We start from the raw sequence: 15578 nt of genomic DNA, 5'->3' as shown, positions 1-15578 counted from the left end.
GCAAGGGTTGTTAAACAACAGTGTGGGCTTCAATGATTCAGGTGTGCAGAGAGAGCAATAAGGGGAGAATTATTTTTTTTGAAGGTAGAATGAATTAATGCTGTCCAAAGGGCATAAGGGTAATATGAAAGTATACTTTTAAGTACTTGTCACACTTGCTCACTCCTGGAGTGGTATAAATGATGGATCCCCTTGCACCCTTTCTTCTAGCACCCCTGAACTTGAGCTGCACCATGGCCCAGGACATCATCTGCTTTCTGCCCACAGCCACAGGGCTCTGTGGACCTCTTGGAGCTGCCAAAAAGCCATCAAAGATGAAGCTGCAGCGCCTGTAAGAACACCAAGGCATGCTGTAGATATGCTGGGCAACACTGGCTTTTCTTAAAGCAGGAGGAAACTGCCAGTAAATACAGCTTGTGTTGTGTGGTAGTCAAGCTTTTGATTTATTTATGGTTTTAGATACATTGTTAGCAAGCAGGCAGATACGTTGCTGCAAAAATCATGAAGACAAAATGATATTTTTTTTTTCCGTAGGAGAGATTGTGTGTACTTCTGTATGCTAATTATATGCATATTGTTTTGGGATTTTAATGAGTGATTTCATTCCATGTCATCCTGAAGTTCCAGATTAATTCAAGTGCTTTTGGATAGGAAAATATGTATTCGATCGAGAACTGAAAATTAAGAATGAAGGTAACAGAGCAACCATTTGAAAGCACCATTAGCTCAAACACAGCAAATTTTACTTTTAGTAAAATTTGTATATTTACCTTTAGTCTTTTCCAGGCTCTGTGTATTTGTAAGCTTTACAGGAAGGCTTGTGACTAATGCTGAATCTCTAGAAATTTGTTATTTTCAGCGTGGAATTTTGATGAAACAAGTTAGGTTACTGCAGAAAGTTTCTAAACTCTCACTAACTACAGTCTTGCCAAGCAGTTAGTAATTGTCTTTAATTTTGATGCCTTTCACTGTTTTTGTGTTTTATTTAACTCCCAAACCATGGTGTCCCAGACCCATGGCCATCCCCGCCACCTCCTGCCTGCCTGGTACTGCACTGTCCTGGGGGATGCTGCTCTGCAGAGCCTCTGCAGGGACACAAAAGCCACGACAGGGATTTCAGTCCATGATGGAGTTTGCATACAGCATGCATATGGTTGTATTAGCATAATCACTTCAATGTCTTTTACATCCGCAGCTAACTAAGTATTAGTAACGTGGCATCTCTGTTTCCATGCCTCTCTTGCTTCTTTGCAAGCTGATCAGCAGTGTTGTCTTTGAAAGGGTTTTAACGGAGCTCTTTAGATGTCAAATAGAAGTCATGTGGGCAGATACTATCTTAGAGTTGCATATACAAATGCGCAGAATGAAAATCTGCTGATTCTCACTATTGTGGATTTACTCTTCAGTAGCACATGTATTTACATTCATTTGATGCGTTGGAATGATAAAATATGCCTGGGCTATATTTTCTTATCTTGGTTCTTATGCACATCTTTGTCTATCTGTATAAATACATATTTTAAAAAATCCCAGTGTATAATTTATTTATTTATTTGTTTATTTTTCATCAGTAGCTATATCCAGGCCTTTTGGGAGTCATTTTTGCTCAGAAATAATAGGTTAAATACATATTTTCTTGTATTTCATCTTTTCAGACATCGACACCAGAGAGTTCTCTTGTCTTCTTAGCATTGTCATCATCACATAAGGAAAGAAAATCTCCAGATATGCTTTCATAATCAAAGTGGATTAATGCATATTTGTCTAAAACAATCAACGTTGTAATGAAATAATGTGCTGGATAAAGCCTCAGCCAAGTAATTACTTGTAAATTAGCACTGTAAAATGGAATTCCAGCAAAATTTGCTGACAAAAACCATAAACTGTGTAGGTTTGAAAATAAAAATGGTCAGGATTATTCCCAGGCAATTTCCCTTTAGCAAGTATACCTTCAAGGCATGTTGACCCCAGCAGCACGGTTTTGTCTAGGAAGGGTCACTATGGCAGCCTAAAATGAGCATGTTCCCTCAGCAGGGCCAGCTGCTTTTACGATGAAAGAAGGAGCAGAATATCTCAGTGCAGCTATAAGAAATCAAACCTCTGAGGCAGGGGATCCAGTAATTTCAGTGGCCGCACGTCTAACTTGTTTTTATAAGACAGAAAATACTTCAGGCTACTGTTGAATATAAAAATATTATCATTCACTGAAGTAGCTTCCTGTAAAAAACAGCGCAACAGTGACTTTTTTCAGATCTTCTCTCTGTTAATTAGTTTGTTACATTGGTATGGTATAAAACTGTTCAAACAGTATGGTATAGATTTTCCTACTGATTGTTAGAAACCAGAAATTCCCAGGAACTCCAGCTTTTGAGCATCTCACTGATTTTAGTCTTCTTGACCCTAAATACTCTCTGATGGGGAGCAGAAGCTTTGTGTGGACTGTGAGGTGTTCTTTTAGTATACAAGTTGGAGAACCACATGTTTTAGTTATTTTTTTCTACATTTCTTAATGGGCTTGCTTAGTTTCCTGGAGATCTTTGTTGATCTTTGTTAATAACAGAATTCATTAAATAGCAGTATATGCTGGAATCATCCTTTAGGACAGCTTATCTGAAAACCAGGTGCAATAAAAGGCATCTTGAGGAGAAGGGGAAACTTAACAAGTATCACTTACACAATACTCTTCTCCGGTAATTCACTTCACTGTAATTTTTCTTATGAGAAGCTACGTGAACCTGTGGAACAAATTATATCTGATGTTGCTTAATAAGGTGATGATCAGAGCTGCTGTGTCAAGAAGGATTGGACCGAGTCCTCAGCTGCTGCCCCTTCCTAATGGGTCTAGGACCTTTATGTTAAAGTATTGATCTTACGGGGGAAGGTGCCAAATAGCACTCAAAGTCATCAGGATGTATCCTGTAACAGATAACATTTCCTGCCAACAAACAGGATTTTGTTTTGCTCTGTTAAGACTTATTTCAATCAACACTGTCTTTTGATTTAAATTGAAAGCAAAACAAACAAAAAAACCAAACTTCTGACTAATCCTAAATTAAAAACCTAAATTCTCAAATTCTGCTTCCAGATAATGTTGACCTTTTTCTCAAAAGACCTGAAGTTTGTGGATTCAGTGACTGTGGCTGTGTTTGGGGCATCCCATTGTTTTCCAGGATTCCCTTTGGCTGAGCTGACTCATGAAAGGGTGTACAATTTTATTCATCATAAGACTAGGGAGATAAAGTCCACATTTTTTTAAAAAAGGAGGAATGATACACCTGAAGAGCAGGAATTTTATATATAAAACTAATGTGCATGATCAAAAGATCACTGAAGTCCAAATACGACTCTAACGAGCTTCATGCAACCATGAATAGAGTCCTGCTGCTGTGGGTTTGGTGGTGGGCTGTCATGTTCCCATGGCTCGTTTGTGCCTTCTTTGGGGAAAGTCCACAAAAGTGGCAATGCAGAATGGACCTTCCTCTAATGAATTTTCAGAAGAAGTGCCCTAAAGACAAGGCTTTGAATTCCTTTGTGCTCTCCAGGGGCTGGGGAACAGGGGAACAGTGTTAAGTGAATGGCAGAACTGAGCCATAAGTGAGACCAATCCTCTGCATTGGCTCAGGATGAGGAAACCTTATGGATCATTTTCATGCCCTAAAAATTGCGTGTCCTTCTCACTCAACTCATGAGGCGAACCTCATGGAATTGCATAACAGCCAAGGTTGGAAAGGATCCCAAAAGGTCACCAGGTCCAATCTTTCATGGGAAGAGGAAGCCTAGATGACCCATAAACATCTCCAATTGTATCTTCAAAACCTCCAGTGATGGGGACTCCATCATGCCCCTGGGGAGGTTGTTCCAGGTATCAATTGTTCTCACTGTAAAATACTAATTTCTTAACACCAAGATGAAACTTCCAATGCAGCTTGTACCCCTTGTCCCTTGTCATCTCCATGTGTCTCCTTGCATAGAGAGAGCTGCCATCCTCTTTGTAGCCACCCGTTAAGTGGTCTGTTTGCTTCACGTTTTATGTTAGGAGGAGGCAGGGTTTGGGTGGGTCAAACCACATCCAACTTCTATCATAAGAACCCAGGGAAAGTTTGAACCTGACTCAGTATCTGCTGTTTGCACAACACTACAAAATACTTTGGGAACTGCTGACTCAAAAAACAGGTGGAGACAGATCAGTGGGTGAGATGCTAATCTCAGAAAACTAAGCCAAAGCCTTACAAAATTGAATTGTTGACCTGGAAAACAGGCTCAGATTAAGAAATGTCAAGTTCGTTTGATATCCTAAAAGCAGAAGGATAAGAAAATGGGGATATTTAGTAGTAGCACAGACAGACTGGAAGCGGATTAGTTTAGACTCCTTTTGACATGTGCTGTCGGTGCAATATCACAAGACATGGGATGGACATTGCTTCAATGAGAGCAGATTTACTGTGGAATGAAAGGTAGTTTTTTTTTATGTTTACATATGACCTGGGAATCAATATGCAAAGCTCTCTTAATTAATTATTTATACAAGTCACACAGAGGAGACGGTGATGGCCAAAATCTGTATCTTGAGTCAGGAAAATGTGAATCGTGACCATTTTGCATGGATGATTTTTGAAGTTATTCTTACAGGATTATACAGTTCAGTATGACCTACTGTTTTGCATTAGGGTGAGTGAGACATAAAGTATTGGAGTGAATAGGTAATCAGAAAAGAATGAGGGAAACAACTTTGCATACTCCGAATACATTCATTAAAAAATTCTTATATAAACAGAATTGAAATTTATACACAACACCAGAGGAAAGGGTGATGGAGAATGAAAAAGAAGGTATTTTATAAGCTGTAAAAATTCATTGAGACAGTTTTTGGGGAAAACAAAACAAATAAATAAAAAAAGACTATTTCCTGATTTAGTTGGCCATGAAGCATAAATCTCTTTCAAAACAAGAATGAGTATTTTGTTTTTTATTTTTATTTTTCTAATTATTTTTTTTTGGCATTCCTTGTTTTCTTTAATAAATTATTTTAGGGCCAGTTCTCTTTAATGTTTTCATAAATGACTTGGGTGCAGGACTCGAAGGTAAGTTTGAGGATGACACTACACTGGAAGAAGCTGCTGACACTTCCTTGAGGGTAGAAAGGCCTTGCCAAAAGATCTTAACAAACTAGAGGCCTGGGCAATCACCAAGAATATGAAATTTAACAAGAGCGAGTGGTGGATTCTGCACCAGGGATGTGGCAGCCCTGGCTGTACGTACAGACTGGGGTGACGAGAGGCCGGAGAGCAGCCCCACAGAGAGGGATCTGGGGGTGCCGGTGGATGAGAAGCCAAACACGATCCACCAGCGCCCCGGCAGCCCACAGGGCCGACCATGCCTGGGGTGCCTCAGGCCCGGTGCTGCTGGCCGGCCAAGGGAAGGGATCATCCCGCTCTCCTCGGCCTGCTGCGGCCTCGCCTCGAGCACTGCGTGCGGGTTGGGGTGCCGCAGTACTGGAGGGGCATAAAGCTACTAGAGAGCCCCCAGAGGAGGCTGTGAGGATGGTGAAGGGTCCAGAGGGCAAGGTGTGTGAGGAGCAGCTGAGGGCCCTTGGTGTGCTCAGCCCAGAGCAGAGGAGATGAGGGGAGGCCTCATGGAGGCCTGCAGCTCCCTCACGGGGAGCAGAGGGGCAGGCGCTGAGCTCTGTTCTCTGGGGACAGCGACAGGACCCGAGGGAACGGCACGGAGCTGGGACAGGGGAGGGTCAGGCTGGGTGTTAGGGAAAGGTTCTGCACCCAGAGGTGGTCGGGCACTGGGACAGGCTGCCCAGGGACTGGGCACACGGCACCGAGCTGCCAGAGGTCAAGGAGCGTCTGGACACTGCTCTCAGACATTTGGTCTGATTTTGGGTGATGCTGTGTGGAGCCAGGACCTGGACTTGGTAATCCTTGTGGGTGTCTTCCAATTAAGGATAGTCTATGTCATGATAAGAAATAAGATTTGAATTAAGCACTGTACATATTGTCTTCAGAAGTTGTCTCTCAGAGAGTTCGTAGTCAAGGGTGTGGTACATTACAGTCCAATTTCAGAAGCAAGATGCAAAATTTGCTAGTTGCAGATCTTTTTTTTCTTCACTTTTTTTTTTTTTTTTTCTTCTTTTCTTTAGTTACTGTTAATGTAGCTTTGGTCAGTCCCAGAGATTAAAGGTTCTTTGGTTATGTCTAAAAAGTCATTTTCTACCATCTGGAGGTAATATCATGGCTGCTTTCACTTTAAACTCCAGAGCATGAGGCTGGACCCTCTCTTATTCTGTAATTTCTTAGAAGTCATGAAGCGATGATGTGACAGAACCCATATTTGTTTCAATCCTTGTGATTGTCTTTGGCTTGGAAAATACACCAGGACGGGGCAGGCAGCTTCTGAGGTTTGAAAGGGCTGACTGGAGCGAATAGGTGCAGCGCAAGCAGGCAGAGCATGTGGACTGATTTAAAGGACTCTGTGGTGCAATTAGGTTACCATTCCCATTTAAGCTAATAAAATAGGGAAAATTCAAAATTAAAGCATTTATTCACTCTTTAACCCAGTGAGCTGTACGTAATGCATGAGCACATGTGACTGTGCAACATTCATTGCAGGCCAAGAAGAGTGTCAGATCCTGCCATCCCTTCCAAAGTAGAGACCCATATTTTTCTTTCTTTTTTCCAGTTTCCCTTTCCCTTTCCCTTTTCCTTTTTTCTTTTTTTTCTTTTTTTTTCATTTTTTTTCTTTTTTTTTTTTTTATTTTTGTTGGTTTTGCTCTGTTACTGGTCTTAGAAGAGGAAGCTAAATTGCTGAATTTTGTAGGTTTGCCTTAGCAGAAAAACCACAAGTCATAGAACAGGAATGTTTTTTTCATGGATATAAGCCTTGAACTGCTTTCCTTTGGGGAGTTTGTCAAAATGCCAATATTTCACCATGCATATATATAAAATATATATTTAATTCCAGTGAGTGATGCTTGTGGAAACCTTGGTTCCGCCAGTTTAATAGCTTAGCTTGGGTGCAGCAGCCCTTAGTACTGCAAACAATGCCACATAATTGAGTAAGATGAATCCCAAGGGGTAACTGAAGTCCTCAGTTGGATTTAGTCCCTGTTACAAAGCATCCTTCCAGCAAAACTGTCCCTCAGACATGCATCAATTTATCTCACCTGTTGGCATCAAAGGGATTTTCTATTTTTTTCCCAAAATAGGGATTTTTCTAACAGCATCTACCCTCTTACTTCTGCAAGTGTTAATTGAGAATAACTCGACTACAAAAGAGTTTATGAACTGTAAGAAATGATAAACTAGTGAAATTAAGAAGTCAGATGAGTTGCTTTGCAAATATATCATTTAATTCTATTTCTATACATGTGAAATGAGAATTTATTTAGAAAGGAGTGGAGAGAAAATGTAGTGTACCAATTATTAGTAAAGCTCATTATAACATGCATATTTTAAGACTGAAAAGTAAGCAGTTGTTGGGATACCAGAGGAGAATGCGTAGTAAGAAAAAGGTATTTTTGTTGTGATGCTGATCACCAAGTTAAACTTACATCTTCTCCTGTATGTCGCCTACTTTGCATAGTCTTACATGCTTTTAACAGCGTTAGCCATTCTCCAGCCTATGATCCAGCAAGATGATTTCTGCCAGTTGGTTGCCTTTTGTAGAAGTAATATCCTCACTTTGGTCTTGCATCATGGAAGATAGAGATGCCTGAAATCGAAATCCTCTTTGTGTTACTAGTCCCTATAGCCAGCCACCTCTCCTCCTCTCTTTCCCCAGTGCCAAATCTTTATTAAAACAAACAAACAAACAAAAACAACACAAAAGCCCAGTATAATCAAGCATGGTAAGTGTCACTGTTGGAATACAATACAGTTTTGAACTCAGATCTGAGAACATGCTTGTCTGTAATGCCAGCCATTCAAGAATATAAAATTGCTCTGGTTTAAATGGAGGTGTACCTTCATCCAGTATTCTGGAGGTCCTTCACTTCATATATGTAGGTGTGTGGTTTTGTTTTCCTTTTGCCATCCTAAGATTCATCAGGTACAATGGATATATGCTGCATATATGCTATATATGCTGCATCCTTGCTGCCCGTGGTATTGTCCTGACCTCACTCCTCTGTGGAAATATACTCAAGCAGGAAAAGAATTGGATCTGTAGTTCAAAAACTTGGCCACAAATCACCTTTAATAATTGCTAAATCAAGTCTAATGATACTTGAAGTCATCATTTCTTAGGTGTGGGAATCTTTCAGTTGAGGTTCAAAGTGTCAGGTATCTATTCCCATGATTAAAATTGGTGCGTGTTACATACCAGGCACCAGTAATATAATTGGGAAACATACTGTGCACATTACCAGCATGGGGCCTTCCATCCAGCAGGAAAAAGATTATTTACTTTCTGTTTGTTTGATGTTTCTGACTTAATCCAGTGCCCTACCAACCAATTTCATAGCTCTTATGAAACAATTTTAATAGAAGCTAATTTAAACTCTCTAAAACGAAGCGATATAGTGTCTTGATGGGCAAACATTGCTAATTACTTTTCAATAAATAAGAGCAAAATCATCATCTCTGGTACAGATAGAATTTTAGTCACAGCACGTTGATGTCATCATTTAGACCCCATTAAAATTGGCAGCGAGGACTTTTGCAGTGGCTCTTGTGCTTGGGCAGGGACAGAGCATCAGCCTGCAACCACCTGTGTGTAAGTCCCATGGCCAGGAGTGCAGGATTGCTTGTTATATTACAGGCAGCAAAGGCCTTTTCCATGGGGAGAGATGTATTTGGACACAAAACTGTTTTGAGAGCAGAAGCACTGCACCATGTAGAGTCTGTGCAATAAATTTCTTAAGACTGAGACCTACTGGGTGTTAAAATAGCTCTGGGTTTCAGATTGTGCTTTGTACAACAGCACTGATTTTGGTTTGTAATTTCTTCAAACTTCTCTGAGTAAATTTTGTTTTACTGTAAATTAATTTTGTGCTTATTACCTTACTGCAATGAGAGAATGAGTATATGTTTTTGGAAGGAGAGATGAGCTCCCAAAGGCTGAACTATAGTGTAAATGGTACTCTGTGCTCAGCAAACGCAGAATTTTTTAGAATACTTTAATTTGTTTGTTAATTATTGCCTAATTCCTGTCAGTTAAATATTTGCCGAAATTAGTTCCCATTTTAAATCTCTGTATCTCGTGGGCTTCTTTATCTGAAATTATATAAAGCTGAAAATCAGCTCTGGTATCTAATGAGAAGTTTAGGGTTCCCTCTTGAGAGCTGTAACTTTTTCATGTAGAAGAGAACTGAGTACTAGCATTTTTAATCACAAAATGAATCCTGTACACATGCCCAATAAATAATATTTATGCTATTAACTATTCATGGTACAATATACTGAAACCTTCTGTGTTTCTCTGAAAAATTACTTTATTTTTGCTCCTGATAACATTTCTGTCATTGAAAAGTCTGTCACACTGTTGGGTATGAGGTAAATCTTGCCAGTCTGGGAAGGTTTGTGATTTGTGTGTGTGTATGTATATATAAATACATATATATAAATATATACATATATATTATGTACACATATATATAGTCATATATATAAACACACTGACATAGTAAGACTCATGTAATAACTTATCCTAACTTAAAGAACTCCAGGCTGACAGTGGCTGAGTTCATTGCAGGGATGCAATGAGGAAGGCCAAGGCCTGGTTAGAATTAAACTTAGCAAGAGACATATGAGACAACAAGAAGGGCTTCTTCAAATACATCAGCAGCAAAAGGAAGACTAAGGGAAATGTGGGTGCACTGCAGGGGTACACAGTACAGGCTGGGGGCTGACCTGCTGCAGAGCAGCTCTGCAGAAAGGGACCTGGGGGTATCAACCTCTATGAATAACTGAGGGGACAATATGAACAGGATAGGGCCAAACTCTTCTCAGTGGTGACCAGTGGTAGGACAAGGGGTAATGGGTATAAATTGAACCACAGGAGGTTTCATCGCCATATGAGGAAGAACTTCTTTATAGTTTGGGTGACAGAGCACTGGAACAGGCTGCCCGGAGAGGTTGTGGAGTCTCCTTCTTTGGAGATATTCAAAACCCTCCCGGATGCAATGCTGTGTAACATGCTCTAGGTGACCCTGCTTGAGCAGGGGGATTGGACTAGACGATCTCTGGAGGTCCCTTCCAACCTCAACCATTCTGTGATTCTGTGATTCTTTGATTAGGGTTGAAGCTGAGCATCCTCTACCTTGACGGACTTCAGAAAGCATTAGAGATGTTTAAAATATCATAGGATTGTACCGTTGCTATGATCACTTTTTCCAAAGTTTTCTATTTGAGTTATCAGAGAAAGATTCCGAGTGTCTAAAAAAAACTTTAAAATCTTTTTTTCCTTTACAAGCGTATTATAGTAAAATACAGGAAATTGCTTTTTAGACTGTCAGCATAAAACTTCTTCAGCTGCAGATAAGACCACTACGTGATAAGCTTGTTTTTGATGAATAGAGAAGTTTGGATTGCTTTATAATGGTAGGGAGTGTTTTCTGCGTATGTGCACACTGATGTATTTCTTTTTCAGTTTAAAACTGTTTCAGGAGATGTGCTTTTTATTTTGCGAAAAAATAAGAAAAACCTCAAAAAGTTGCTAGTGAATGGGTATCTTGGATATCTGTATGCTGATAATGAGGAATAAACAAGATACTGGAAGACTGTGTGTAATCAACAGTTTGACTTAATTAGCACTACTGAGTCTGGAAGTGAGAAGTTGTATTCCTCGAAAGCTGGTGGAGGGGGATACTGGTTGTCCAGGAGAGGTGAGCTGAGGAGGTAAGGAGACACAGACCTTCAGAATATACCCGTGAGCAATACGTGTATCAGCAACATTTGAGTAATAATAAATGGAGGGTGTTAAACAGATGCTGTGTACCACTGACCGCCCAGAAAACCAAGTGAAGGGATGTTTTACTGATGACTGTGAAACACCAGCATAAGCAGTTTGGGATGAATGGTAATATGAGGATGACTGATGGTGTCCTGGCATATTTGGAAATGAAACCTATGTCAAAATCCATGTTAATTGGTCCAACTAGAGTTGAGTTGTCTCTACAAAGCACTGTCATGTCTTGTGGTTGTTTCCCTGTGGTTTCAGTGGTTTGTAACTTCTTTTCCATTATTGAGAAAGGGAAAATAATATAGTAATGCAGTCTGTACTATGCATAAATGCTTAAAAATGGGGAATCAGCTAAAGTGCTTAGCTCCCATTTCAGAAGCACCAGACATCTAGGAACCAAAGCACCATTTAAAAAATCAATGGGACCTTGGCTTCTTCCTTTGTAATGAGCATTGCAAAATGGGACTTAGGTGCCTAAGTCAATTAGATGGATTTTAATGTCTTCTTACAGGCTTTCCTATTTATTCAGCCATGTCTTGGAAGTTGATTTGAAGGCTTGGACAAACTTTACCAGTTTGATGGTTGCTTGTGCGCATAATAGATGTAATTCAGTAGGTAGGAAGCCTTGCAGATGAAGTGCTGGTGTGTGACAAACCACTGGGATTTCTTTCCTGTTCTGGCGTCATGTACGGTAGGCTTTTCAGATTTCAGAGTAGACTACAACTGACAGAGTTTGATATAAGTCCAAAAATAGACTGAATTCCTGGTGAAGAATAAGAAATTTGAGTTCCTTCAGTAACAGAGTGATTTTGATTGACTCCCAGATCAGGTTGTCGTATACGACCCTAACTAAAAGTAGTGATATGGCCTTAGACTCCACGTCTTATGTACTTCTAATAGGATTTGCATATTTTAATTTAAATCAGTTTAATAAAAAATAGTAAATTCAACTGCTGAGCAGAGAGCCTACAGGTGAATTTGTACGAGTGTTTTTTTCATTTTAGATAGTTGCACTTCTAGCGTCTTCATAACCAGCAGTCTATATATATATATTTAATTTTCCTTCCTCACACACTGACAACCTAAAGGGAGACGAGACATGCTGCTGTCTGACAACCCTTCAGTCTGAGGGCAGTTGTTATTCTTACGTGACTTTATGACGTTGGCTATCAAAATCTCTTTCCTCATCCATCCATCAGCACTGGGTCTTGCTTTGATTCACTCATGGAAATGTTGACATTGTTGCTCAGCTCCATAAATACTAATCCAGAAAACAGAGCCACTAGCCTTATGGACACAAATAATACAGTCTTGGCAGCTAATGAGCCACATTAAATAGGTATACGTTATATCCATAGATATCTATATATCTCTACATGTAGATATATATATCTGTATACAGAAAGTATTTGTTTTGATACGTGATAAGTCTCTGTATTGATTTATCTGTATCTGAAGCAGTGCATGGCCATTTGTCCTTTTTGTCCAGATTTAATGTAGGATTTAATAGATTTAGATATTTCTAGTATCCATGGGGAAATAATACTTGGAGAACCATAAATGTTTCAATTTCAAATTTCAACATTGTGTTTCAGGTTTTCCCTGCAATATTTCAAGGGAATGGAATGAAGCCATCACTTTTATGTCCTGCGGTACTTAAATTGAAAAAAAAAAGTGCAATTAAGTTTTTATCTGTTTCAGTATGCCACTGAAATACATAAAAAGATGTTATATTTTTTAAAGTTTAAGTTCAAATTTTTTTTTTTGTCCAGATTATTGTTAGACAAGAACCAGCTCTCACTTTGGTTATCCTTTTATAAATTCAAAGAAAACAAATACAAAACATTTTGAGTAGCTCTCAGGAAAAAAAATTAAAAAAAAAGGCAAAACAAAGCACCAGAGTTTCCCTAAGAAGCAGGCTCTTTCCTTCCCAGGATACGGTCAGTGTCTGGTATTGCAGCCAAAAATCTGATTCTGGCTAAGGCTCATTTTACATTTATGCTTGATAGCAACCAGCCGAAAGAAAACCAGCAAAGGAGCAAAGCCCAGCCCCACAAACCCACAAAAAAGCAACACCCTAAAAAAGTAATAATTCTGAGATGACTTTCACTGGCTGTAGTGCTGAGAGCTTTCTAGCCAGGGAGTATTGGGTCCCAAGCCGGTTTTCAGGTGGATGTAGACGGCATGGGGGAAGGGTTTGATGTTGAGCAGTCTGGGGCTGGGTTGGGACTGGAGACCTCCCCACACCTGCACGGACGCCCCACAGCCCCATTCCATCCCGAGCCTGTGCTTGGCTGGGTTTGGTACTGCTCCTCTGAGCAGTACGATGCGATCAGCTGTCTCCTGTGGTTATTCTGCATTTTACCAGTGAGGTCAGGCTGGCTTTTCAGCCCTTCTCTGATGAGATGAATGCCTGAGGTTCGGAGTTAATGCCTTTTTTCCCTTTTCTTTTTCTTATCATATGAACCGCAGTGTCTTTATTGTTGCTCTGGACTTGTCATAAGCATTCACAGAATAATTTTCCAACCCTCAGGCATTCAGCTCGCTCAGACATTGGAAGAAGTCAGCTGAGCAGCCTGGGTTTGATAGCCATAGCCCATCCACACAGCAATTACCAGCTCAGAAAGGAAAAAAACAGATACAGAAAACATGTACCATAGTCAGTACTGCTGTATTTTGTGTCTTGGGCAGATCCTGGTGTGCTGTAGGCCGCCTGTGCTATGGAAACAGTACAGAAAAGCTGTCTCACTGCTTGGCCCCATAAAATGCTGTCGGCTGTTTTGATGACATTCATTTAGATTTACCTCTTTTGACCATTTTTCGAATAATTTAGGAATGTATGTGTATTTTTTGCCCTACCTGTGCTGTAGGAAACATATGCCATATCTATGTAACAACTGCAAGGAAGCCAAGGAGCAGGAAGATGCGTTGCTGGAAGGGCGCTCGGGCTTGCCCCAAGTCTGGATGCTCCGTGCAAGAAATGCATCGCCGAGCCAGTAACAAGATGCTAGCGAGTCTGAGTGCCCTTCAAGCAAACAGGTACATGTTCAACTCAGCTCTAACACAGGATTTTGCTGTTGAACTGTGTCCTTCTTTAGATACTAGCTGTAAATCCATGTTTCACCATGCCACTTGCCTCCCCAGCAGCCAGGCATGGGTGGGACTGGTTGGCAGAAGGACATCCACAGGACAGCCTGTGAGCTGCACCATGAGTGATCCAGCTCTGCTGATTTTAAGGACATTTCTGAGAACTTGGCATCTTTGAGACTAGTACCTTAAGCTAAGCTGGCATTAGGAAGCATTAATTGGTGTTCTTGAGGCTGTGATACTGGGGCTGGGGTGTGATGGACAGCCATCCAGATGGACAGACAGATTGGGAAGCAGAGTTGGCAAGTAAGCCCTACTTGCTTACAAGGCTAGGCTAGCAAAATAATAATAATAACAACAATTAATAATCTTGATGTGACAAACTGAGTACATTAGCTTTCACATCCCATTCACCAGCGTAAAGCCTTTGTTTCACAAAAACCTCTGCTAAGGTTAGGGGTAAGCTATGCACATGCATCATCGTCACCATGGGCTGGCAAAGCAATTATCCCCACACCTCATACTTCCTCTCCAATGTCACATGCATCCTGAGACAGAAAGAACTGTCATTGTACTCTGTATTTAATCCTGGATTAGACATTATTAAATCAGACTGCCAATTTCTAACCTGGCAGTTTTATTCCTAAGAACATTACTAATGAGAGCTCTAGATTTCCATCGTATTCCGTCCGTAGTCAAAGATTTTAGTGGTGGCAGGGCAATCTCTTCGGAGATGCTTCTTGTAAATGTGCCCTCAAACAGTGAATGTGAGAGCTGAGAGTGCGAAATAGGGAGTTGTACTGGGGACTTATAGGAATTCCAAGTATTATTTCTGGCAAGCAGAAAGCTGTCGTTTCCTGTATTTTAGGAAAGGAAATGGTGGACCGACTCTTTTCTGTTATAGGTAAACTGCAGTGAGTCAAGCTCTCTAGCAATGATACGTTCGTGTCACCATCTCTTGACAAAATGACTTGTTTTCAAGGAAGGACTCCTTGCCTTCAGTACAAGAATTGCAGGTTAAAAATATAAATGCATTTCACTGTCATAGATGAATTTCTACACTTGACAGTGTCATTGCCATTCTGGCCTCAGCTGAATATAATTGAACTTAGGTAATAATTATGTTAATTTACTGCTCTTTTGACAGGATGGGATATGATAACCACTGAATTTTTTTTTTCTTTTCTAAAATACTTTTGCTTAACATTCATAACATCTTACACTGTAATACAAAGTGAGGACAGCTTGAAAGGATAAATGGAGGCCTTAAAATCTTACTCCAAGAGAAGAAGCAGCAAATGCAGCAGGGTCCAATTTGCAAAAAGTTATATACCTTTCATACTTTCTCTGGCTTTCTTTTTTTTTTTTTTTCCCAAAGATACTTAAAGATTGGCTAAAAATTGGAAATGTGAGGATTGCGGAAGAGTGAGACCAAGTAGAATTGACACATGTCATTCTCTTTATAGGAAGAAGAAGCTGCAAGGATTTTGGATAAAACAGTTGCATTTATTTTCAGTTCTGTCCTAAAATTGAATTTTAGAGGGTAGGGTTGGCATAGCACAGCATGAACACTCATGGGAAACTAT

At 40.1% G+C, this 15578-nt stretch overlaps 1 protein-coding gene across 11 annotated transcripts in view; it reads left to right on the top strand.

Annotated features, from left to right (window-relative positions):
* PRKG1 (protein kinase cGMP-dependent 1) overlaps positions 1–15578 on the top strand; it is a 466091-nt gene that overhangs the window by 211766 nt on the left and 238747 nt on the right. The window contains exon 1 of one of the 11 annotated variants that reach the window (XM_040562963.1): positions 13842–13944. The exons of the other annotated variants lie outside the window; for them this stretch is intronic. The gene's annotated coding sequence lies outside the window, so the exon portion shown is untranslated. Of the gene's footprint in view, positions 1–13841; positions 13945–15578 lie in introns of those variants that run through there. 11 annotated transcript variants of the gene reach the window in all.

This window comes from Cygnus olor, chromosome 7 (genome assembly GCF_009769625.2).
Source record: "Cygnus olor isolate bCygOlo1 chromosome 7, bCygOlo1.pri.v2, whole genome shotgun sequence".
Lineage (NCBI taxonomy): Eukaryota > Metazoa > Chordata > Aves > Anseriformes > Anatidae > Cygnus > Cygnus olor.
The sequence above is the reverse complement of the archived record's forward strand: the minus strand, read 5'-3'. Positions and strand labels throughout refer to the sequence as shown.